This window comes from Asterias rubens, chromosome 2 (assembly GCF_902459465.1).
Source record: "Asterias rubens chromosome 2, eAstRub1.3, whole genome shotgun sequence".
NCBI lineage: Eukaryota > Metazoa > Echinodermata > Asteroidea > Forcipulatida > Asteriidae > Asterias > Asterias rubens.
In genome coordinates this window covers 18,582,190-18,606,342 of record NC_047063.1, presented here as the reverse complement: position 1 = coordinate 18,606,342, position 24,153 = coordinate 18,582,190, and the positions used below count along the sequence as shown (strand labels likewise).

Genomic DNA, 24,153 nt, shown 5'->3' with positions numbered 1-24,153 from the left:
CAAACACAATGTCTACAGATTTAAACTAACCTTGCACAGTTTGGAGATAATGGTAATAGAAAGCTTCCCTTAAAATATTACGTGCTGAGGTCTTGTGTTTTTAGCATCAATGAGTAAAACAATGTCATGAAAATAATTTTCGTCTCAGTGATCATGATACGAAAATTATTTAGCATGTCAAAACGTATTTTCATCACATTGTTTTACTCATTTCTCAAAAACTACAGCACCTCAGCAGTTAATATTTTAAGGTACACTTTCTACTATCATTATCTTCAAACGGTGTAAGTTTAATGTATGTGGACATTGTGTTTTGTACTACAAAAAGTACGCAAATCCTTTAACTGTTACTTGCTTGTTTATTTCATCTTTATAATACACACGCCAATTTTGAATATTTCAAACAAGGTAATGGTAGACTTTCACACCAAATCAATCTGTTTTATTTTGTAACAGAGGTAATAATCACCAGGATAGGATAAACAAATTCATAATGATAATCAATGTGGTTGTATTCTCTTGCTTACAGTTCCACTTGCCATGTCAGCTACTCCACTAGCGACGGCTGTTGTAAGTATTATCAAAACAAGATATTCTCTATATATGCCTAGAATCATTGCATTTAATTAGTTTTGGTCATCTTCTTAAGGGACATGTTGCATTGGATCGGGTGTGTTCGTCTATGAAAAGCGTTTGTTATGGAATGCATAGTGTTAGAAAGCGTGTTAAAAAAATAATACAAAGACCCAACTTTGGAAACCAACACGGTCGGCCATTTTTGTGGAGTCGATATTGGCGTGTAAGCATATTTGCGTTGATCGGTATATTCTACATCTTTCTAACCGCATGCATTTTATAATAAACTATTACAAGCGCTTTTCATAGACCATTCACCCGATCCAAGGCAACGTTTCTAGTTTCAGTGTTCTCGTTTTAAAACACGAAACTATGTTTGTTTAAATAAACAAAATGTCTTTGGTGTGGAATTTGTTTTTATCACAGATAACACTTAAAGACACTGGACACTATATATTGGTAATTGTCAAAGACTAGTCTTCACAGTTGGTGTATCTCAACATATGCATAAAATAACAAACCTGTTAAAATTTGAGCTCAATCAGTCATCAAACTTGCGAGATAATAGTGAAAGAAAAAATACCCTTGTCGCACGAAGTTGTGTGCGTTTAGACGGTTGATTTCGAGACCTCAAGTCCTAAACTTGAGGTCTCGAAATCAAATTCGTGGAAAATTACTTCTTTCTCGAAAACTACGTCACTTCAGAGGGAACCGTTTATTACAATGTTTTATACCATCAACCTTTCCCCATTACTCGTTACAAAGTGAGGTTTTATGCTGATAATTATCTTGAGTAATTACCAATAGTGTCCACTGCCTTTATTAGACATAATTGGAATTAATATTGGTAAATTGGTATAAGACACGTCAGTGATTTATGGACAGATTTTTTTCTTCTTCTATGATTATTACTGTTATGAATTTCATAATTTCCCAATATTAATCATGTTAATTTGTTTAATCGTTGCAGTCGTTTGGCCTCTATTATACACTGGAAGGTCAACCTCTGACCCCGAACATCATGTTCCCATCAATCTCGTACTTCCAGGGAATGACGGCCTCCTTGATGATGCTCCCTAATGTTGTAATGTTTGCCATCAACGCCATCATCAGTCACGGGCGGATCCAGAAGTTTCTCGGTGCGCCGGAAGTTGAGGACAAGGTCAAAGGCCGCCAGAAAATGATTACTTTAGCGGCGAGGGATACTTGTTATGATGGCGAGGTATTTTTTTTTATGAAACAGCGCCTTTTTTAAACCGCGGCTTCTGTTTTTGGATTCGGCTTTGGGCTCCGTTCTCTAAGCACTGAGACTGTGGGAGCGCGCACGTACGCAAAACACTCCCACATTCGTGTTGCCAAAACAACCTCGGGGCCAAGCTAGCCTAAGCCGAAGCCGCGGTTTCGAAAAGGGGCACAGTTGTACCTTGGTAACAGATTGCGAATTTTTAAGTGGATGAGAACCTAAGTGTGATGTTTAAAAAAAAAAATTAAAAAAAAATGCATGTACATGGTGCGGGGAACATGAGTGTTCTATCACACTGGTTACATTGCCTAATTGATTCTGCACTCGGTTATTTTCACAGACCCGAGCATAGGGTTTATATTGTGTTCAAAAACAACGATGCGCAATGTTCATCAATAAACGAACTTTGTTGTGTTTGTTTTCCCACTGCTACGCAATGTTACCAAACGTTAAGTTGTGTGATGTGTTTTGTGCACTTTGGACCCAACCCATCACGAACAATGGCACGGCAAAATGTATTGAGCCTTCATTTTTGAGGACTCATCACCTTAAGGGTGTAATAAAACATAAAAGAGATTGATTGTTTTAAGTTTTGTTAAACTTTACACTGGCACAAAAATATAAATATACAAGACGATACATAGAGAAACAATGAACCAAAATAGCTTACAAATACCAAGCCAGTGAGTGGCGAGGAGGAACAGGTGACCAGCACCTCTACAAAGCCGTGCTGCCACAAAGGATGTCCCCTGAAACCCACCCCATAGTTAAAAACCACCCATCCCACTACATAAAAAGAAAAAAAGAAGAAAAAGAAAAAAAAAAGAAAATTGTTAGTTTCTATAATATAATATTCTTGTAAGGGCAAGAAGAAACATTCTTTGGACACCCCATTAACACGTGCAGACCATAGAGCAGGGAACAGTTCAGATTGAGACGTATCATGATGTTGTGGAATGCCATTCAGTCCTTAGGTTTATTATGTTTGAAATGTATGAAAAGCTATCAATGAAACCAATCTTTTTTACAGCATCGGCATGACACTACTACAAGACTTCAAAAAGCTGTCCATCAAGGAGAAGGAGAGTATGGTACCTTTGACAAAGAACTGGAACTAAAAGCAGCCAAGCCGCTGCCACCACCAACTGCAACACCTACACTTCCAGATAACTTAGTTATCAAGGTAATTGCTTCAGAAAAAAATACTGTGTTTTATAATGTGTATGAAAAAGCCACTAGAGGCAAATGGTAGCATATAGGGCTGATAGGGCTTGGACAGAAATAAAGGAATGCTGTTGGCCTAATGACCAGGACAATATTGAAAAGCGAATTTTAAAAGACTTTCCTGTGAAATGGGCTAAATAAATAAGAACCAGTTTCACAGGCACAGGAGACGAGGAAGAAAAAAAAAATGCAAGACCGAATTACTTGGAAAAGTCATACTCGAGCCCGCCTGTGGGTGACCTGGTGAGTGAGTGTGAATAATTAATGTACAATGATTTTTTGTTTTTCAGATGACCAATGCAACCCTAACATGGGAGGATCCATCCACACCGGTGCTTAAGAATATCAACTTGGAGATCGAGACCGGTAAGGCAAACAAAAAAACCAAAACATGTTCAGCGTCACCGCCCGCTTCCATTTGATTTATTTATTGGTTTATAAAGGGAAGGTACACGTTTGGAAATTGTCAAAGACCAGTCTTCTCACTTGGTGTATCCCATCATAAGCATAAAATAACAAGTCTGTGAAAATTTGGGCCCAATCGGTCATCGAAGTTGCGAGAAAATGATGAAAGAAAAAACACCCTTGTTGGACGAATTTGTGTGCTTTCAGATGTGAATAAAAGACTTCTATAGCTAGAAGTATTTTATTATTCTAGTGAGAAATTACCTCCTTCTCAAAAACTGCGTTACTTCAGAGGGAGTTGTTTCCCACAATGTTTTATACTATCAACAGCTCTCCAATGCTTGTTACCAAGTCAGTTTTTAAGTTAATATTTGTTTTGAGTAACTACCAAACGTGTACCTTCCCTTTAAACGAACAAAAAGAAAAACAATCTAAGAAGAGACTTTTGAAAAAACAGCAAAGAGAGGAAATGAATTTTGTGTGGCTATTTACTGGAAGTTGTGCAATTTGTTTATCTCATTTGTGGGGTTATGGATAAGCAGGGTGGGGTAGACTTCCCTACTCCCTCTGGGTTTGTCAATCATATTGATGTGACTGTTGAAACCCCAATCAAACGAGATATACCCTGTCCACACCCCTACAAACAACATCGATGAAACCTCAGGCTAGGTAGAATTAATTTGGCTTTAAAGGCACTGGACACGTTTTTATGGTCGAAGACCAATATTCTCACTTGGTGTATTCCATCATATGCATTAGATAACAAACCTGTGAAAATTTCGGGTCATCAAATATGCAAGAAAATATATTTCGAACTGCATCTAGCAACCGGGCAATCTCGGTGGTCTAGTTGGTATGACACTGCTCTAGTGTCGTGGCAAAGGTCGTGGGTTCAAATCCCACCCGAGTTATATACCTAGGATTTTCTCCACTCAACTCGGGTCTGAGTATACAGTGCTAACACACATCGGTGTTCAGGGTAAAAACCTAAAATTAATATACTTGTTGAATTGCTTTGTGTGCTTTCATATTAAGCATAATGAATTGGGCTTCAGCTGAAGTCTTTTTTATTGAGTGAGAGACTACCTCTTTCTCAAAAACTCGTTACTTCAGAGGGATTTTTTCAAATTTATTTTGTTTACTATCAACAGCTCTATTTTATTACTCGTTACTAAGTAAGTTTTCATGCTGGCAGTTATTTTGTATTAGTTACCAATAGTTTCCAGTGCCTTTCATTTGTTTGTCTACCTTTCAAGCGATTTCTCTGTGTTTGTGTACCAGGCAAGTTGACAGCTATTGTTGGAGAAATTGGTAGCGGGAAATCGTCCATGGTGTCGTCCATGCTTGGTGAAATAAAACTGGTGTCTGGAGACATTACATGGAGAAGGTACAATAATTAGAAGTAAAGACAATTATGGAAACTATAAAGTAAGGTGTATACTTCACACATGTACACCCTACAAACTTATGACCCGGATTTGTCAGTATGACCCAGATTCTGTGTCACCTAATCCGAGTTCAAGTCCATGACTTAAAGGGGCACGCCGGCTTACCGTTTTTGTAATTTAGTGGATTGTGGAATCATAGATGAAATTTGTTTGGATGAAAAAAAAATCATCAAAATATCACAAATCCTTGGCTTCATTTTGACAAGGCATCAACTGAAACAATTATTATCATCTAACATTATTATTAACAGTAATTTTCAAGCATGATGTTACAAGTACACGTTATTGTTCATCATTGAAGTTGCAGTATATCGCTTGAATGAAACACGTCATTTGAATTTTATTTTTGTATAGTGATAAAAACAGAGTCGCCTACGCCAATCAGAAAGCCTGGCTGATCAACGCATCGTTGAAGGAAAATATTGTATTCGGCTCAAAATACAATGAACAAAGGTATGTGAGAAGGTTTTATCAGTTCAGATTGCATCGATACTAAATCTAAGGTGTAGCTTCAAGTGATAAGACTGTGTAAGTCTTGCACATAATTATTACATCTTCTGGGTTCAGGTTGTCCCGGGCATGTATGCTACGTTTTTGAAAGGGTAGGGCATCAGTGCATTTGCTCCTTGTTAAAGAAGACATTATGAATTTCTACTTTTTGAAAAGGCACCAAGGCAACGACCAGAAGTCATGGGCTAGGCAGTTGCCTTCCTTGATTCCTTGAAGTATCAGGCATGTCGGGTCCCAACCACACTGAGTTGTACGTGTGCACGAGTCTGTTTTTTGAAAGAAACTTGCACCACGTCCCCGTTGTAATGTGTGTCTTTAGGAGTTAAATGGTGTCTTTCATGTATGCGGTCATTGAACCATGATTGCTTCTATTCACCCGTTTATACAAATGGACATTTTAAACTCTCCTTTTTAATCTAGCTACTAGAACATTTTGCGCAATATAAAAAACTTTTCTTTGTATGATTTATGGTGTTCAGGTACCAGATGACTATCGCAGCGTGTGGTCTCCGTCAGGACATCGACATGTTACCATCAGGCGATAAGACTGAGATTGGAGAGAAGGGAATCAATCTGAGTGGAGGACAAAAACAGCGTGTCAGCGTGGCGAGGGCTGTATACAGTGATACACAAATTGTCATCTTGGTAAACATCAATATTAATGTATTTTCAATTCAATAGATTCAATTTTAATAAACGTTTATTCCATACTCTTGTAGAAAAAAAACAATTGTGAGAATTAAACAGTACATAGAAATTTAACAAATCTAAAGTGTATTAAATTATACAGAAAAACAATATAATCTAAAAGCAAATAATAAATTAATAACTAGGAATTAACTATGTGCAAAACAGGAGCGAGAGCATGAGGCTGTTAGATAAGCCATGGCTTGTAGACAACAGCCTTTATACAGACAACAAACACACAAACAAACAAACACACAAACAAATAAACATCGAAGAAGAAACAAGGGCAAGACAATTACACAATGACAATACAAAAGGCTGACGACGAAAACACAAAGAATGTTAAACCAGGCTAACTGAAGACGACAAAAGAAAATAAATAAGTGGAGAGAAAAGCTATGTTACATACAAATTCTTTCCACCACAATGTATTTTGATGTTTGTGCAATGAATGTAATAAGCTAGACTAGACTAAACTTAAACTACATCTTGCATTCTTTAGGATGATCCAATGTCTGCTCTTGATGTCCACGTCGGGACCCAAGTATTCCACGAAGCGATCAAGAACTACCTGATTGTAGAGCAGGGCAGATCTGTTGTCTTGGTGACTCATCAGACACATTTTCTTCCAGAAGTAGACTATGTAAGTCATTAAAAGTTTATTTGTATTTGAATGAAATTAATTTCATTTCTCTTCATGAACAAGCTATAGGTTTTGCATGTAATCATTGTTTTTTTTTTAAATGCACTTAAAGAGTATCAAACCAAGAAGCATTTTTTTGAGAGATTAAAGAAGTTTGAATTTTTTGTCCCTCCATTTTTATGTAAGGACTGTACCTATTTGGAAATGAGTGCATCACAAAACTGATGACTTTGACGCCCGCTTCCATAAATTAATTTTGTCAGAAACAAGCAAGCAACCAACCAAATTATAATGTTATTAGTTGTTAGTGATGTTTGTCGGAGCCTTCTTCAAGGCTTTCATATGCTGGTTCCACAGGTGGTTGTTTTGAAGAATGGAAGCATTATGCAACAAGGCACACCGGCCGAAATCCAGCGGGACAGTCCGCAACTCTACAAGGGCTGGGTGGATGCCGGGGTAGCAGCGAAGGCAGAGACCCCTGATATGTCGGATGAAGCTGGAAAGGACCAGGGTATTGATAAAGATATCCAGGCACTCAGGAAACAGGTCTCGGAGAGAGAAAAAGAGATCAGGTTCAGGAAAGCTTCCAGGAAGTCGAGGGGTGGCAGTAGTTTTGAAGATGGCGAGGGCTATAATGGTATGACATACTATAAGGGACAGTCTGGTTTACGTTAGGGTGGTCGCGGTGGTTGGGGTAGTCGGATTGGTTATCTTTAAAGGAACACGTTGCCTTGGATCGGTCGAGTTGGTCTTTGAAAAGCGTTTATAACCGTTTTTCATAAAATGAATATGGGTAGAAATAAAAGTAGAATACAGTGATCCACACAAACATGCCTCGAAATTGCACGGTTTTCCTTTTACCTCGTCGACTAACACGGTCGGCCATTTATAGTAGTCAAATTTTGAACTCCCATAAATGGCCGACCGTGTTAGTTCGCACAGTAAAAGGAAAACCACGCAATTTCGAGGCAAACTTGTGTGGACCATTGTATTCTACTTTTAAAACATCTTTCCAACCATATATGCATTGTATACAAAAAACGGTTACAAACACTTTTTATAGACCAACTCGTCCGATCCAAGGCAACGTGTTCCTTTAAATGTCATCTTAGTTTTGGGACAAGGTACTTATTTCTTCCCAGTTGCGTCCTTTAAAAAACACTTTACCATAATTGCGTTGTCCTTCAGATGGGACATAAGCTGTATGAGGTCTAGTGTACTAGTGTTGCTGGTGCATGTCAAAGAAACCATGAAACTTTATGTCAAGAGTTGAGGGAAACCCCAAGGCATCCTTGGTTTCATTACCAGAAAAAAAGTAGTAATATATAATAATTTATATCCAAAACAAAATATGAAAACAGACAATCTACATCTACTGGGTACACCTTGAGTTTGTACAAAGCGTAGACCTGTCAATGTGGAACACACAACAGGGTATTGCCAATGCCAATACGAACTTCACGTAGATTGTAATAAAAACCTGCACGATATACTGCCATATCGGCGATATTTACCCGACGATATATCGCCAGTCAAATTTTTCGATATCGTCCGGGGTGAGATACTCGAACTCAATACCTTTTTTTTTTTATCTAACCCCCTCTCCTCCACAGATTTATTTCCCGCTGAGTGTGATGACGAAGAAGAGGGCGATGGCAGTAAATTAATCCGTGCAGAGGAGCGTAACAAAGGCTCAATATCATGGCGGGTCTATCTTTACTATCTTCAAGCCATTGGGCCCACGATGGTCGCCCTCAGTTTTATTGTATTCGTGATCAACTTCTTGTTGTCCATACTGAGGAGTTACTGGACATCAAACTGGGCCGAGGCCGGACTGCTGACAAACATCACCCAGGTAGGTTCCAACAGTCACAGCTGGACTCTGCTTAGCAAGGACAATCTTGGGCACAAAAAAGTGTACCTGCACTGAAAAAATTATTAGAATGGTAGGTGATGTACAGGGCCCAATTTCAGAAAGCCTGTAAGCACAAAAATCTGCTTAGCATGAAATTTCTTCCTTTATTAAAAAAAGGATTACCAACCAAATTTCAACGCGTGATTTTCAGGATAAGCAAACAACAGCTGAAAACCAGTAACAGGCAATATGCAACAAACGGAAATTTGGTTGTTAATCCTATTTTTATCAAAGAAGAAAATTCATGCTAAGCAAATTTATGTGAACACAGGCATTATGAAATTGGGTCCTGTATGCATGTTGTCCATTATACGGATACGGCCAAAGCTTGGTACAAGGCTCGGGGTCGGGGACTAGACACTTTTGTTTTAGACTCCAAGAGGTTGCCCTGCTGTACAGGTTAGGACTGTTCTCATTCACAGTCTTTGTGTTCTTTTAAAACAGACTTTAAAGAGTCTCCCCAAAACAAACACAATTTTTCCATTTCTTATTTCCCAGGAGGAAGTTGAGACCCTCAATCAATACTACCAGACTTGGTACTTCATCATCGCCATATCATGTGCCATACTTTTCTATCTCGTCAGTGTAGCAATGAACATGTCCTCACTCATGGCAGGAAAAACCATCCACCAGAGAGTCCTGAAGAATGTGACTCAATCCCCCATGAGGTAAGTTGATGAGGAGCTCCATTTAAATTTGTCATCCTTATAGACCATGCAAAAATGAGTTAATAATGGCCTGATGTTTTGGCCGAAGCAGAGTATATCTCAAAGGCTAAAATGACAACACAGAACTGGTGTCAATTTCACAAGTAAGGACTAGTTCTAGGACTCTAGGAGTTAGCAAATTATTATGAAATACATCCAGGTAGTTAAAGTGTAACCATCAGGCCATTTACTGTTTTTTTGCATCTATACCATAGGTCATTTGAGAAGAACTTTGCAATAGCTCATTCTATTTTCTCTGTAATATATTATGATGTAAAAATTGTTCCAAAAAGAGTGGGTTTTAATATTTCAGTTCCTTTCTGATAGGAAGGTACTGGTCACATGGAGGAAATATTTACAATTTAAAAGAGCTGTACAAAATATCACCTGTGTATAAATATCACCTATAGATAAGCCTGCTTCGCCTCGGGTGCCATCCCCACCCCCCTCGGGAGTACAAAACGCCATGGACCCCGTCACAACGTGCAACAATTTGTGAGAAATGTCAATACTGCCTTCACCTTCCTGAGTTTTTCTCCACTTTAAAGGCAGTGGACACTTTGGGTAATATCTCAAAAAAGGGGATTAGCACAAAATCTTACTTGGTAACGAGTAATAATGGGGAGAGGTTGATAATCTAAAACATTGTGGGGAACGGCACCCTCTGAAGTGACGTAGTTTTCGAGAAAGAAGCAATTTTCCACAAATTTGATTTAAAGACCTCAGATTTAGAATTTGAGGTCTCGAAATCAACCATCTAAACGCACACAACTTCGTGTGACAAGGGTGGTTTTTCTGTCATTATTATCTCGCAACCTCGACGACAAATTGAGCTCAAATATTCACAGGGTTATGATTTTATGCATAAGTTGAGATACACCAAGTGACAAGACTGGTATTTGACAATTACCAATAGTGTCATGTGTCTTTAAGAGGACTATAAATTCCTGCCTTCACCCTCCTGAGTTTTCTCCACTTTGAATAAGTTGTGTTATTGTAGCCCAATACAGGGTGGCTTTAAGTTTGTTTGGGACGAACTTTCATAAAAAAATACTCTGTTTGTGATTTATCCTTTGTAGATTCTTTGACACAACACCCCTCGGAAGGATCCTGAATCGATTCTCAACTGATACAAAAATGGTGGATCAGGTAAAACCCTTCATACTACGGACCCCATCTGTCCTATCTTAACCCAATTAAAAATGCCTTTAAATACAGCTACATGTATAGAGAATGACCTCATTGGCTTGTTCTTTTGCTGCTGTACTGGCTACTTGTTCTAATCATTTGACCAGCTCAGATGTTTAAATCACGGTCTGCTCCTCGTTGTCGTGTTTGTTATAATTGTACAAGTTGAAACCTTTTTATTTAACTGCTGTACAGATGATGCACTGTAAAAAAACACTCATGATGTTAATACCTTTGTTTTGTTTTAGACTATCGGCATGACGTTGTCAGTGACGTTACAGTTTGCATCGAACACTGCTATGGGTTTGCTCATAAATGCAATTAATGCACCAATCTTCATCATTGGCATCATTCCCATAACGATACTTTATCTGTTTGTCACTGTATACTACATTTCCTCAACGCGGTAAGTAGTCTTGGCTCAAGACTATACAGCTACTATCACAAGAGGGTAGCGGTTCCGTAGCGTGATAGTGGTTTTTGGAGTGCTATACTGTAGCTCATGTATATGGCACTAGGTTATGCATACCGCGTCAAGTTCAATTATTTTCAAATTGGTAGTTCGGAGCATTCAAGAGAATGAATTGACCTGTTGGGCTCCCACCTAAATACTCTAATTACTCCCGGTGTGCCGGTTTCAACTTTCCGCCGTGTTCAGTTTTCCCCAAATGACTAAATACGGTAACATTACGTCATGCGATGCCTGCGCACAGCAAGCGAAAGTAGTCAATTTTAGTGCCGTATAATTGAGTCATCCGTGTGACTCTCCGGTAGCTGTCATGGCGGCGTCCACGAGTACAACGAGCGGCGAATCGTGTATCGTATTATGAGAGAATTTGGTGTGAAGACCAAGCAAATTATCCTGTATTTAACCAGTGGTACATAATATACCGAACGAGCGTCAGAGAATCAGAAGAATTATTTTATTATTCTGGTTTAGTTTATTCAATTTATTTATTGCCGTTTTTTATTTTGTTTATTTATTAGCTGTTCCGACTTACCTTCGGAACAGGTATTGTTTTCGTCGAGATTTTTATTATTTGTATTATTATTAGCTGTTCCGACCTACCGTCGGAACAGGTATTGTTTTCGTCGAGATTTTTATTATTTGTATTATTATTATTATTCTTTGTTTCCGCCTAAAACCCCATTGCGTTTGTACAGCATTTTTGTTCAGGCTCCGTCTCCTAAAGTTTAAGGATAAAAGAGTTAAATCATATATCAAATTGAAGCTTAGAACATAAGCTTTACTCTAATAAAAAAGTGTTAACATTCTTAATTAATTAACCACGTGGTCTTCATTTGAATTCTTAATTTGTAAACTTGATGCAGTCACTTTCATGTAATTGTGAAATATTCTCTTCGGTAATACAACACAGTATGTACCTCTATGAGTTATTGACTTCTTGAGAGGAGTCTATACTATTTTGTTTCCTACCTGCGTTCTGGACACATTACTCTGTACACGCACAACGTACGGAGGTTTAGGATTTTCGTTAGAACGTGCGTTAAATTTGTCCTTGTTTTTCTAACCGCGTTCTGGACCAATTACTCTGTGCATGGGTTTTCGTTAAAACGAACGTGCGTAATTAGATAGGGGTTTTTGACGACATCGACGTCGTCGTCAAAAAACCTTAAAGGCATCTAATACTACATTTTAACCCTAGTTAATAGTTATAGGCGTTTTAAGCAGTTCATATTTAGTGACATTGGTCGCAAAATCATGAAACAAGAATTATTTCGCCGGATCATAATCCCCTCTGTTGATGCACACAATCATGTAAAAACCCACCAGTTTTGCATCGTGCCCTTCTAGCCTAGTGGTCATCAGTCGCGACTACACATCTGAAAATTGCGAGTTCGAATCTCCGTCCGAACTCCTTTTTTTTTATCCCCCCAAACTAAAAATATATTTCTTTTTGTAATATTTAAGTTTGATTCTTATCTTAATATAGTGTTGCCTTATCTTTTTCTCGATTGTTAGCCCAACATAACCTGTGTGCATGCATGACATGATGATGTTTAAAAACACAGTAGGCGAAAAATGGTGATCATAAGCGCAGAGTTTTTATTTAGTATTTATTTTGGGTATTTTGTTTATCTGTTTCATTTAAATATATGGTTAAGTTTTATTTTACGCTAACTGTTTTTGTGTTTGTTCTTCCTGTAATTTTGAATTGTTTTGCCGCTACATAAGATTACACCCACTAAATAGAATTGCTTACATTGCTTTCTTCGTTAGAAAAAAAGGGGGGGTCCGTACTCGTTAAGGTTTGCTTTTTATGGGCCCCTCCATCCCCTACATGTGTTTTGCATTGATTTTTAGTTTTTGTTTTCTATTATTGTACGATTGCATTTGCTTGTAATAAATTATTTATTACCTTCTGTGTAGACTAAGCAAGTCTCGCGCGTATTTGAACTTGCGGGACCATTATGTTCCAAACCTTATGGAATTTTACGTGGGACATTTTGTTTCGTCCATTATTTTAGTTTAACGTAGTTTATGACCATGAATATTAGAAATATTGTTGGAAATGTAATACTAGTTAACAAAACGTATACAAGTAAAATCCTTTCAACAAAAGAAATCCTACTTTCGGGATGTCGACTTCCCGAGATATATTATCACAGGAAGACGACATCCTAATTTTAGGATGTCGACTTCCCGAGATAAATTATCACAGCAAGACGACATCCTACTTTTGGGATATCGACATTCCGAGATAAATTATCACAGGAAGACGACATTCTTCTTTTAGAATGTCGACTTCCCGAGATAAATTATCACAGGAAGATGACAACTGACGTTTAGGATGTCGACATACCGAGATAAATTATCACAGCAAGACGACATCCTACTTTTAGGATGTCGACATCCCGAGATAAATTATCACAGGAAGACGACATCCTACTTTTAGGATGTCGACATTCCGAGATAAATTATCACAGGAAGACGACATTCTTCTTTAAGAATGTCGACTGTTTGTAGTTATAAGACTCCTTGGGGATAGGAGAAAAATTTGGAAAAACCGTGACCTCAATTTGACCTCTACTTCCGGGTCAACCGGAAGTGGGACCATATCTCAAGAACTATTCAACCGATTTTCAATTTGTTTTCACTTACAGACTCCTTGACATTAATATTGACTGTGAAAACTCGTGACCCCATGTTGGCCTCTACGTCCGGGTGAACCGGAAGTGGGACCATACGCCAAGTACTATACAACCGATTTTCAATCCTGTTTGTTCAGTTTTATCCTCCTAAGGCATTAAAAATAAACTTTGAAAATCCATGACCCCAAGTTGACCTCTACTTCCGGGTCAACCAGAAGTGACACCATATCTCAAGAACTACACAACCGATTTTCTAACTTTTTCCAGTTACAGACTCCTTGGGCGTTAGAGATTAGCCTTAGGTTACCGTGACCCCATGAAGTGGCACCGTAACTCAAGACACTGTACAGTATTTTTCAAACTTTTTTTCAGTTATAGACTCCTTGGTAATGTTAACACATAATCAAAGCAAAAGAACACGGAACAGCTTTGTGTTTGTTCACAAACACCTAATGTCTAGTTTATTTTTATTTTTTTCTCCTGATGTGGAACTATATTACTCCGTTTATTCAACATTCATCAGCAAAGGCATACATCAAATAAACACACTATCAAAAGACACTCCAGTAAATACTTCTAATATATAACAGGCACAATAAGTAACAGAAGCTCAGAAAATAACAATAATAATAACAATAAACAAAATAATTAAATAGTTAAGTGAATACTTCTATTATATATACAAATATCTACAATTTAGCATGACTCGGGAATCACGTGGTTTGGTAAAAAACAATGCTGACAACAAAGAACAAAAATTTGAAAAACATGATACATATGGGACAAACGAAATAACATGTCCCTTGTCTATTTATTTATTTATTTATTTATTTATTTATTTATTTATTTATTTATTTATTTATTTATTTATTTATTTATTTATTTATTTATTTATTTATTTTTTTATTTATTTATTTATTTTTTTATTTATTTATTTATTTATTTATTTATTTATTTATTTATTTATTTATTTATTTATTTATTTTTATTTCACTGAACTACAGTACTCGCTAGGGTACTCGTGGCGGTATTTTGTTCTCTTGCTACGTCACCCGGAAAACTGAACACGCCGGAAAGCGAAAACCGTTCGAACAACGTGCTGAAATGTCCAGCTACGTCACCCGGAAAACTGAACACGCCGGAAGACTGAAACCGCCACACCTGGTCAAAAATGACCCCTGGTCCCTGCAGGGGTCCGACCCAGTTCTGGGTCAGGCTGATCCATTAATGGTAAAAAAAATTGAGATTAGACTCGGATTCTCTGCGTAAGTTCGACATAATGGCTTGTTTGGGGTTAATTTCACATAGATTTCGGTTCATATACTTGGTCATGTCAGGTACTCTCTCTATCGACCAGGCATATCCATTTCAAATTTACTGTCACCCCGCCACGTGTATTAACTGAATACACTCACACCACGGTTAATTTGGGATTTTAGAAACATGTTTTTAGTTGGTATTTAAATTAATGAATAGAATATAGCGCCTTATAAATGTTAATTGTTATTTTGTGTTTTTATTCATATCATGCTGACTCTTTCTCCACAATTCACAGTGAGTTGAAACGTCTGGAGAGCATCAATATGTCACCCGTGTACTCACACTTCTCAGAGACACTTTCTGGACTGTCCACCATACGAGCTTACAAGTACGTAGAATCTGTTATTTTGAGTTGGATATGGGACGCAGACTCGCTATATTTGTCCGTATTTCCAGGGGCCTGTGTGTATTAAGGAATTTATCTTCAGGAAAACTTCAAGCAATGCATGAAACGTATACCACTTTTGAATTTACATTAACTTCTTACATTATCTGTTTGTTCTGTGTAATAAAGCTTGTTACTTGTTGACCACTGCAATCTGTTCTCTGCATTTAACAGATATAATTTTTCTGATTGACACCTTTTTCGTTTTCTCCCTTAAAAACTTGTTCAATTGCCTCCAGTAAGCAAGCTTGCTTCGCTGGTGCCGCCATGGATAAAATCAACACCAGTGCCCTGACTTGTCTATTCCGACAGGGGTCTAACTTCTGGCTTCAATTTCGACTGGTTCGTATATTATTCAAATAAAATGGAATGTTGGGATTTTAATAATTTATAATAAGCTAGGCCAAAATCATGACTTATTTACACCACGTTTTCATTTTAGTTACGTACAAGCGTGGGTTTTAGATGAAATCCGACCATCGCTTCATCAAGAGAAAAACCGTCCTTTTCTATAAAATGAAAAAACACCTGGTAATACGATTTCACTGGAAACTTGCGAATCTACTACATAGTCAAGTTATTTTAATTTGAGTTTTGACTGACTGGTTACCATAGGGTGTGATTGGAGCTTGTATTGTTGGAATGGCTGGTACTGCAGCCATAACAACCTTCTTCTCTGGTGGTATCGACATTAGTTTGGTTGGCTTGTCCATCTCCTTGTCTCTTTTTGTGAGTATAAATATAAATTGTTATTAATAATAAAGTAAAATTTTCAGTGGTAGTAGAAAATCAAGCAAGACTTTTCTCTAAAAAACAAAATCTACCTGGCAAGTAGAAACTCACATGACACATGGTGTTACGGCAAACCAACTAGGCCCTATATATAAATAGGTAATAAACCACAAGTCAAACTGACGTTGTAAATTAAAAATGCTATGTAAGATTTTTGCCTATTTGACCCAAAATTTTTGATTTAAAATTCAATAGGTATTTTGATGTGGGTCGAGAAAGTTACACGCTTTCATTTGAGCCATTGCTAAAAAAAGTCCGCCAATTATTAGTAGCAGTGAAATAGTGCTCAAAATTAGTTCTTATGTGTTTCATAAGAAACGTTTTAAATTTTTGTCATGGTTCTTGACCATTAAAAGTAAAAGTTAAACTTGTTTTCGTTAGAGCGGGTGATACTCTTTGAAATACCATTCACTCAAAAAAACATTTTTTTTTAATGTTTGGGGCTAAAAATCTGACATAGCATCTTTAATTCGTTTTGGGGGAGAACAAATACTTACTAGAATATGATTCGAACCTTCACCATATGGATTGATGATGCAAGTGCGGCAGGAGATCCTGTCCCCCTGTGATTCTGTTCCCTCATACGACGAATTGCCGTGTCGAAAAAGTGCTCTCCTTTCAGTCATCTTCCTTCAGGGCCCAATTTCATAGAGCTGCTTAGCAAAAAAAATTGCTGAGCATGAAATTTCTTCCTTGACAAAAACAGGATTACCAGCCAAATTTCCATTTGTTGCATATTGCTTGTAACTGGTATTCAGCTGTTGTTTGCTTATCCTGAAAATCACTTGGAAATTTGGTTTGTAATCCTGGTTTTATCACGGAAGAAATTTCATGCTTAGCAAAATTTTGTACTTACCAGCTCTATGAAATTGGGCCCAGGTCATGTTTTACAAACACACCAAGACACCCCCAACGGCCATTCTATGAGCTCATAATATTCGGTACCTCTGGAGTCCAATAGAACAAAACAAAAATGGGCAAATTAAAGGACCCTATATTTTGGAATATTCTAAAGACTGAGGTGCTCCACATGGAAACAAAACTTAAGTACAGGGTATATTTGAGAATGTGTGTTTCGTATCCATTCCCCTTCCTTTGTTCCTGTAGTTAAAGACATTGGGCACTCTTGGTAATTGTCTAAGACCAGTCTTCTCACTTGGTGTATCTCAACATATGCATATAATAGCAAACCTGGGACAATTTGAACTCGATTGGTAATCGAAGTTGCGAACTATGAAAGAAAAAAACATCCTTGTCACACGAAGTTGTGTGCTTTCAGATGCTTGATTTCGAGACCTCAAATTCTAAACTTAAAGGTCTCGAAATCAAATTCGTGGAAAATTACTTCTTTCTCGAAAACTACGTCACTTCAGAGGGAGTCATTTCTCACAATGTTTTATACTATCAACCTCTCCCCATTAGTCGTAATCAAGAAAGGTTTTATGATGATAATTATTTTGAGTAATTACCAATAGTGTCCACTGCCATTAAGTACAGGGTATATTTGAGAATGTGTGTTTCGTATCCATTCCCCTTCCTTTGTTCCTGTAGTTAAGAACCTCCCAAATCACGTTGCATGCACAAATCGTTGAGGAGCACCCCAATCCTTAGAGTCCCCTTTATGGAGATCTTTTTGGTTTCTCATCTGTTTTGTTAAGACGCATTGTCGACGAAACTTCAACTTTATTCTGTGGAAAAAAACTCTCACACCATTTCTACAGGTGTAGCGAGTGTTCCCTTGTTCCCTTACATCAACACATTCTTTTTCTCTGTCAAAGTACCCCTAAATCTATCCTGAACGACTGACGTGGCTGTCTTTGTCCTTGCAGATAAAGACAGGGGCCCAGTCTACCTTAAACCTTCTAAAGAATTCCATAGATTTCAAGCACCAATAAGACTCAATAGGGGCACACCATGCTCTACATCAAGCCAAATCTTTTAGCCATTTTGACCTAAACCTAATAGTGTCATACGAATGTGTCCACCATTATCTCAGAATTGCTTATTGGAGGAAAAACTCTTTAAGGTTGCGGAAGTTTAAATGTTCTCTACGTAAACACAATTTCTTGTTTTTTCTCCTCAGTCCGCCCAGCTGTTGATGCAGACGGTCAGCCAGTCAGCTGAGCTGGAGATGCAAATGAATGCCATAGAGAGACTCAAATATTTTGCTCATCTGAACATAGAGAAACAAGAAGGTATCCTTTTTTCTTTGTTTTAATTTTGTGTACACAGAAGAGGAATGCGAGAAACTACACCAAATGGTACCCCCGCCCCCCCCCCCAAAAAAAAAAGACAAACAAACAAAAACAAAAAACACCTCAAATACAATGGCCCTGGGCAAATAATTTCTCATGACATACTCTGCTGTGTACTTTAAACTGGACACTATTGGTAATTGTCAGAGACCACTTGGTATGTCTCACCATAATATGCATAAAATAATAAACCTGTGAAAATTTGACCTCAAACTGGTCGTAGGAGTAGCGAGAGAATATTGGAAGAAAAAACGCCCTTGTCTCACAAGTTGTGTACTTTCAGATGCTTGATTTTGAAACCCCAAACTCAGATTCTGAGGTCTCGAAACTACTTCTTTCTCAAAAAGTACGTTTAGAGTTTCTCACAATGTTTTATACTATCAACAGCTCTTCATTTTATGCTAACAATTATTGCATGTAACCCAATAGTGTCATTGTTATTGGTGACAATTTGACATATATATAGGTGTGTTCCAACCACCTGATGATTGGCCGTTTATTGGTGACATCACCGTCAATAATCTGGAGATGCGTTATTCCAAGGAACTGGAACCAGTTCTTCAGAATATAAATATTCGCATCAAGGGAGGAGAGAAGGTAGGAGCTAAAAACGTCTTATAAGAAACTGAGATGACATGCACTTTGATGAAGTAAATGTTCTCGTTTTAGTAGAAAAACTTCAAATAAAAACGTGAAATAAGTGAAGAAATATTGAATATTTGCGCGAGAAAACTTTAAAACGTATCAGGAAAACCATTATTAGAAAGCTTCATTGGATTTTATGGCAATTATGAGTTATTACACAAAAGTATATTCAGGAAATCAAATAAGGAACGGGGGAAAATAATAAATATTTGCTTCTGAAACAAATTAATTTTAATTGAATTATCCTGTTTGAAATGTATTGATACTGTAATTTCTCTTGTTTTTTCCCCTTGTTGTGTTTCTTTGTGGGGGCCTAAGGCTTTGTTTGGATCTCAACGAACTGCTGCTTGGTTTAAATTGTTGCACTGCTTACACGTACTCAATTTTGTTCTGTTTACTCCTTAGGTTATTAAAATATTTGTGTCTGAATTGGGGAAAACAATTGCTGTGATAGTCAGAAAAAAGTTCATAAAAATGTTAACTTTATTACATTTGTTTGCATGATTCAACACCAAACATGGAAGTTTTGAAACAAAATTTGCTTTGCCTTGTTTTTGTCATCTCTATAGGTTGGTATCTGTGGGCGAACCGGTAGCGGTAAATCCTCCCTAATGCTGGCATTCTTCAGACTGATTGACAGAACTGATGGTAAGAATACTAATAGGATCACTGTTTTAAACATTGTCATTTTCAGAGCGGGACTCGAACCTGAACCTCCGGATTAATGAATAAGCTTTTGTATAGCAAGCTCCAGATGAGCAAACCCTGGTACCTTTGCGCCATAATACCCAGTCATTCAGAATTGTGGATGGTTCTTTTCTACTCTCGTTTTTTTTATTTATTTTTTTATAATAAATCATGTAGGCTGACTGTTTCCGTTTTGTTTCCTAAACAGTGCCATTGTTTCTTTTATTTCAGGGGCTTTATACATTGATGGAGTGAATATTGATCACGTGCCTCTTGCTGTATTGAGACAAAGGATCTCCATTGTCCCTCAGGATCCAACTCTCTTCACGGGAACCATACGGTAACATGGCGATAATAATGTTCATTTGCTGCTCAATTGTGTCCTTTATAGAACACCTTAATATCATCAATAGTGGATTATGGCGGAATCCCCTCCCCCTCCACCCGTAGTTTCTCTATGCATTTTCAGCTCACTATTCAGTTGAATATAATAATCTGACGTGGAGAAATGTGAACTTCGCATGAATAATAGAGGGATGACGTCATTGACCACCATCTTTGATGAAACGTGCACGCGGGAAAGACAATCATTGGCTGAGAGTTGTGCGCAGCTCGTAGGCGTGCACTTATCCATTACATTGTTCATCATCAAAGATGGCGGTCGATCACGCTATGTGCAATCCATCTTATAGAAAGGTAGATGTTTATAAAAGGTTAAATTTACTACTCAAAAGGGTAATGAAATTAAACATTTCATCTGTTAATTTGTAAACCGAAAGTCACGATTTCAAAGTATGGGAGAAGCGGAGGGGGCACTGCCGGTGTCGCATGCAATTATGTCCTCTATGCAATACTATCCGGAGGACATTATTGCATATGCAATAATGTCCGCCGGACGGTTTTGCATATGTAATCGTGTCCGCCCGGACGCTGCTGCATAATGCAGTTGTGTCGGCCCGGACACATTTGCACATGCTGTTGTGTCCGCCCCCGTGCAAAACCGTCCTTAACCGTAATTTAAACGCCCTTGGTCGACGGAACACGTTCGCCATTTTTTTACAAGCTAAGTTGTGCATGTCATGAATGACATTGGAAATGTTTGGCGGTTGGGTATTCGCTGCAATCATAAATATGTAGGCTCAGTGCATGCACGCTCGCTTACGCGCGCACATACATGTACAGTCATGCATGTCCGCCGGACGGTTTTTGCATAACCCCGGACACGATTGCATATGCAAAAGTGTCCGGAACGGACAATATTGCATGGCGGACACAATTGCATCTGACACCGGCCACAGACATCAATTAGCTGGGGCATACACTCTCCCCTGCCCCCACACTAATAGTAATGCCACTGATTGACTTTGGCACAGTGATCAGAGAGGCTATAACCAACATCATTATGAACAGCTTTAGGCCATTGTGGGCATTGTGTTAAACAAAACAAAAAAACTTTGCTCGAAAACCATTTTGTACTCTCCCTTATATTTCCAGCTTCAATTTAGATCCATTTGATAAATGCAGCGATGAGGAAATATGGGAGGCGATTGGCATTGCTCAACTTAAGAACACACTTTCCAACCTACCAAATGGATTAGGTAATATATTTGACGATGGTTTGATTTTGCTATTGCTCTGTACTACATGCTTCTCTACATGTTGGCTCTGATTGTGTGCTGTATGATTTTAAGGTTTTTGAAATTTTCAAAGATTTGTGTTTGTGTTGCGTTGTTTATTATGTGACGTTAATTATTCACATTTGTAAACCTGTTTGTAACTGCTATCATGAGAAAAATGGTTTTTTTTTATTAATTGAACTATGCGGATCCTACTATGGACTCGGACACCTTGAGTTTGTTCCTTTCTTTGATTTTCTTTTCTTTCATTGTTTCTTCATTTCTTTCTTCATTTCTTAAAATTGTAGTTGTAATTTCGCCAGATGACCAAATGTTAGTAAGCGGATACTAGGGTTTAAGTTAGTCCAATTACTATAGCAGTAGAATACAACCGGTTAGAGTTCAAACTGTAATCCAGAGTTTAACAATTATTCGGACTGTTGTCACGTTTTAAAACTGTTGGATTGGAGTTCATGGAGGGTCACAAGTATAACTTAAAAACATGGTATGTACCATATGGCAATTTTGTTCAATTTTAGGCTTATACTGTTTGTCTTTTTAAAAACTGTGTCTCGTTTTACTCTTTAACTCTTGTTTTACATTGTAAAGCACCTCAGGTTTGTTTTAGCGTGAAAATATCAATAAATCTAACTATTTATATTGTTATTAATATTTTTTAATATTCATTCAGAGTCTATCGTGACCGAGGGAGGTGAGAACTTCAGCGTTGGACAGCGGCAGTTATTCTGCGTAGCTCGTGCATTCCTCAGGAAATCTCGGATTCTCATCTTGGATGAAGCAACTGCCTCCATTGACAAGGATATGGTGAGAAAACAACTCCCCGGATGAACTTATTATGGAAACCATTACAGTTACATCACTACTAATGATTTCTTCCTTTTTTTTGTAGGACGCCATTCTTCAGGACGTGCTTTTCAATGCATTTGCCAACAAAACGGTTCTCACCATTGCTGTAAGTGATGTACTTCGAAAGGCACCGAGTAAAATACTTACACCTATAAAAAAACAAAATGAAACTATTCGTCAAAACAGCACACGAAAATGAAAGTCACTGTTAAGCTTGATTGGTTATTCTTTATGTATATGTATTTGTTTATTGTTTTTTATTCATTTATTCATTAATTTCTTTATGTTGTTTTACTACACAGCACCGTGTGTCTACCATTCTTAATTACGATACCATCGTAGTTTTGAGTGCAGGTAAGCTTGAGGAGTGGGACAGTCCTACGGCACTTCTTAGCAACCCAGACTCCATTTTCTCGTCTCTCGTGAACGGATCACTGCTAAGCTGATAATAAAACACACCTACAATATGACATGAACCCAGCCTGGGTTCGCTGGAGGAAGAAATCATGCCCCCCAAAACCCAACTCAAAAGAACAAGCAAGAAAGGGTTGAGGGGAATTGGAAAGATGACGTAGCAGAACACATGGCAAGGCATGGACCGCAGAGCCTAATATTATCAACATTTCCAGCGTTTCACTGAAAAATAATGGATATTATTGATACTATGTTATAGTAATAAAAATAATAATTCATTAGAGTAAGTAGTCAATAATGATTATTAATAAGAATTTATAATAAATAATTGATGATTTATAACTAAATAATATTTCCCGTGGGAAATATTTGTCTCGGGACGAGTGAAAAGTGTGTATGCATTCAGGTGGTATAATAGGTTAAGTGAGCGAGTTTAAATAGAGGGGCGATTGTAGTTAGACGGTTCTAGAATTCACTTCAATAATTTTAGTAGATGAATTTTAATATATTATTAAATGTTTTGAATAATTATTTTGTTATAGCATACCATGGTTGAAGTCCAACATATTCACAGAGGCGGGCACTGAATGTCGCTCGGGACATTTCAGATCTCCGTTTTGTCATGGACGTCGTTTTCTCTGATGAAGTGATTCGAGATGTCTATAGTCATATAAAATTTAAGGTCATACTTGTTTATTGAATAGATGTATACAAAAATGCTTATTTATTTATTTTTGAAAGGTAATGGAACGGACTTATTAACTGTGTTTAGCTTTTATTCTTTTCCATGACGGAAGTTATGAAAGTAAGAAATCAGTTATATGGATCGTTATTTTAGGGGCTATTGTTACGGTGTCCACATAGTGTTGGACTCTATGATAGAAAGTAGGCCGCTGTAACCCAGCGTGGGTATTTACCACACAGGCACTGGACATTATTGGTTATTACAAAACAAAATATGGTTAGCATGAAACCTTACTTGGTAACGATAACGAGCAATGGAGAGCTAGAATCAAACATGTAGGAAACGGCTCCATCTGAAGTGATAATACTGGTCTTTGACAATTACCAATAGTGTCCAGTGCCTTTCTCTTCTGTACTACTTGTTAAAACTCAGTTTGTTTTTTGTGCAATAAATGCAGATTAAAATAGGCGTCGCTCCATGTGCTTCCTTGTCGCAAAAAGACAATGATTATGTCACTAATAGTGTTTGATTTATGAGCGAGTTTAGTAGGACTCAAATGAGGCAAGTTCAACTAGCCTTGTCCAAGACCCTTAATACGCAAACACCGGCCTGCTCTGAATTCATGAACTACATAGATACGTGAATACAGAGCTTGGACAAGGCTATTCCACAGGTAGACGTGTAGGTCTACTAAGATCTTGATGATAGTGAACGACCATTCAATCCCAAGATTGATCCGGAAAGGGCGTTAGTGATTGAACAATTATTTAGCTACCAGCAGAACATTTACCATTTGTATACCTGTTTATAATGATATGCATACTATC

The 24,153-nt window shown here is 37.7% G+C and overlaps 1 non-coding gene and 1 pseudogene across 1 annotated transcript; both read left to right on the top strand.

Annotated features, from left to right (window-relative positions):
• Positions 1-23,639, top strand: part of LOC117304433 — a 30,232-nt pseudogene extending 6,593 nt beyond the window's left edge.
• On the top strand, positions 4,284-4,359 carry Trnat-agu. Its single transcript has one exon. It is a non-coding gene; the product is annotated as a tRNA-Thr (tRNA).
• Positions 23,640-24,153: the final 514 nt, after the last annotated feature.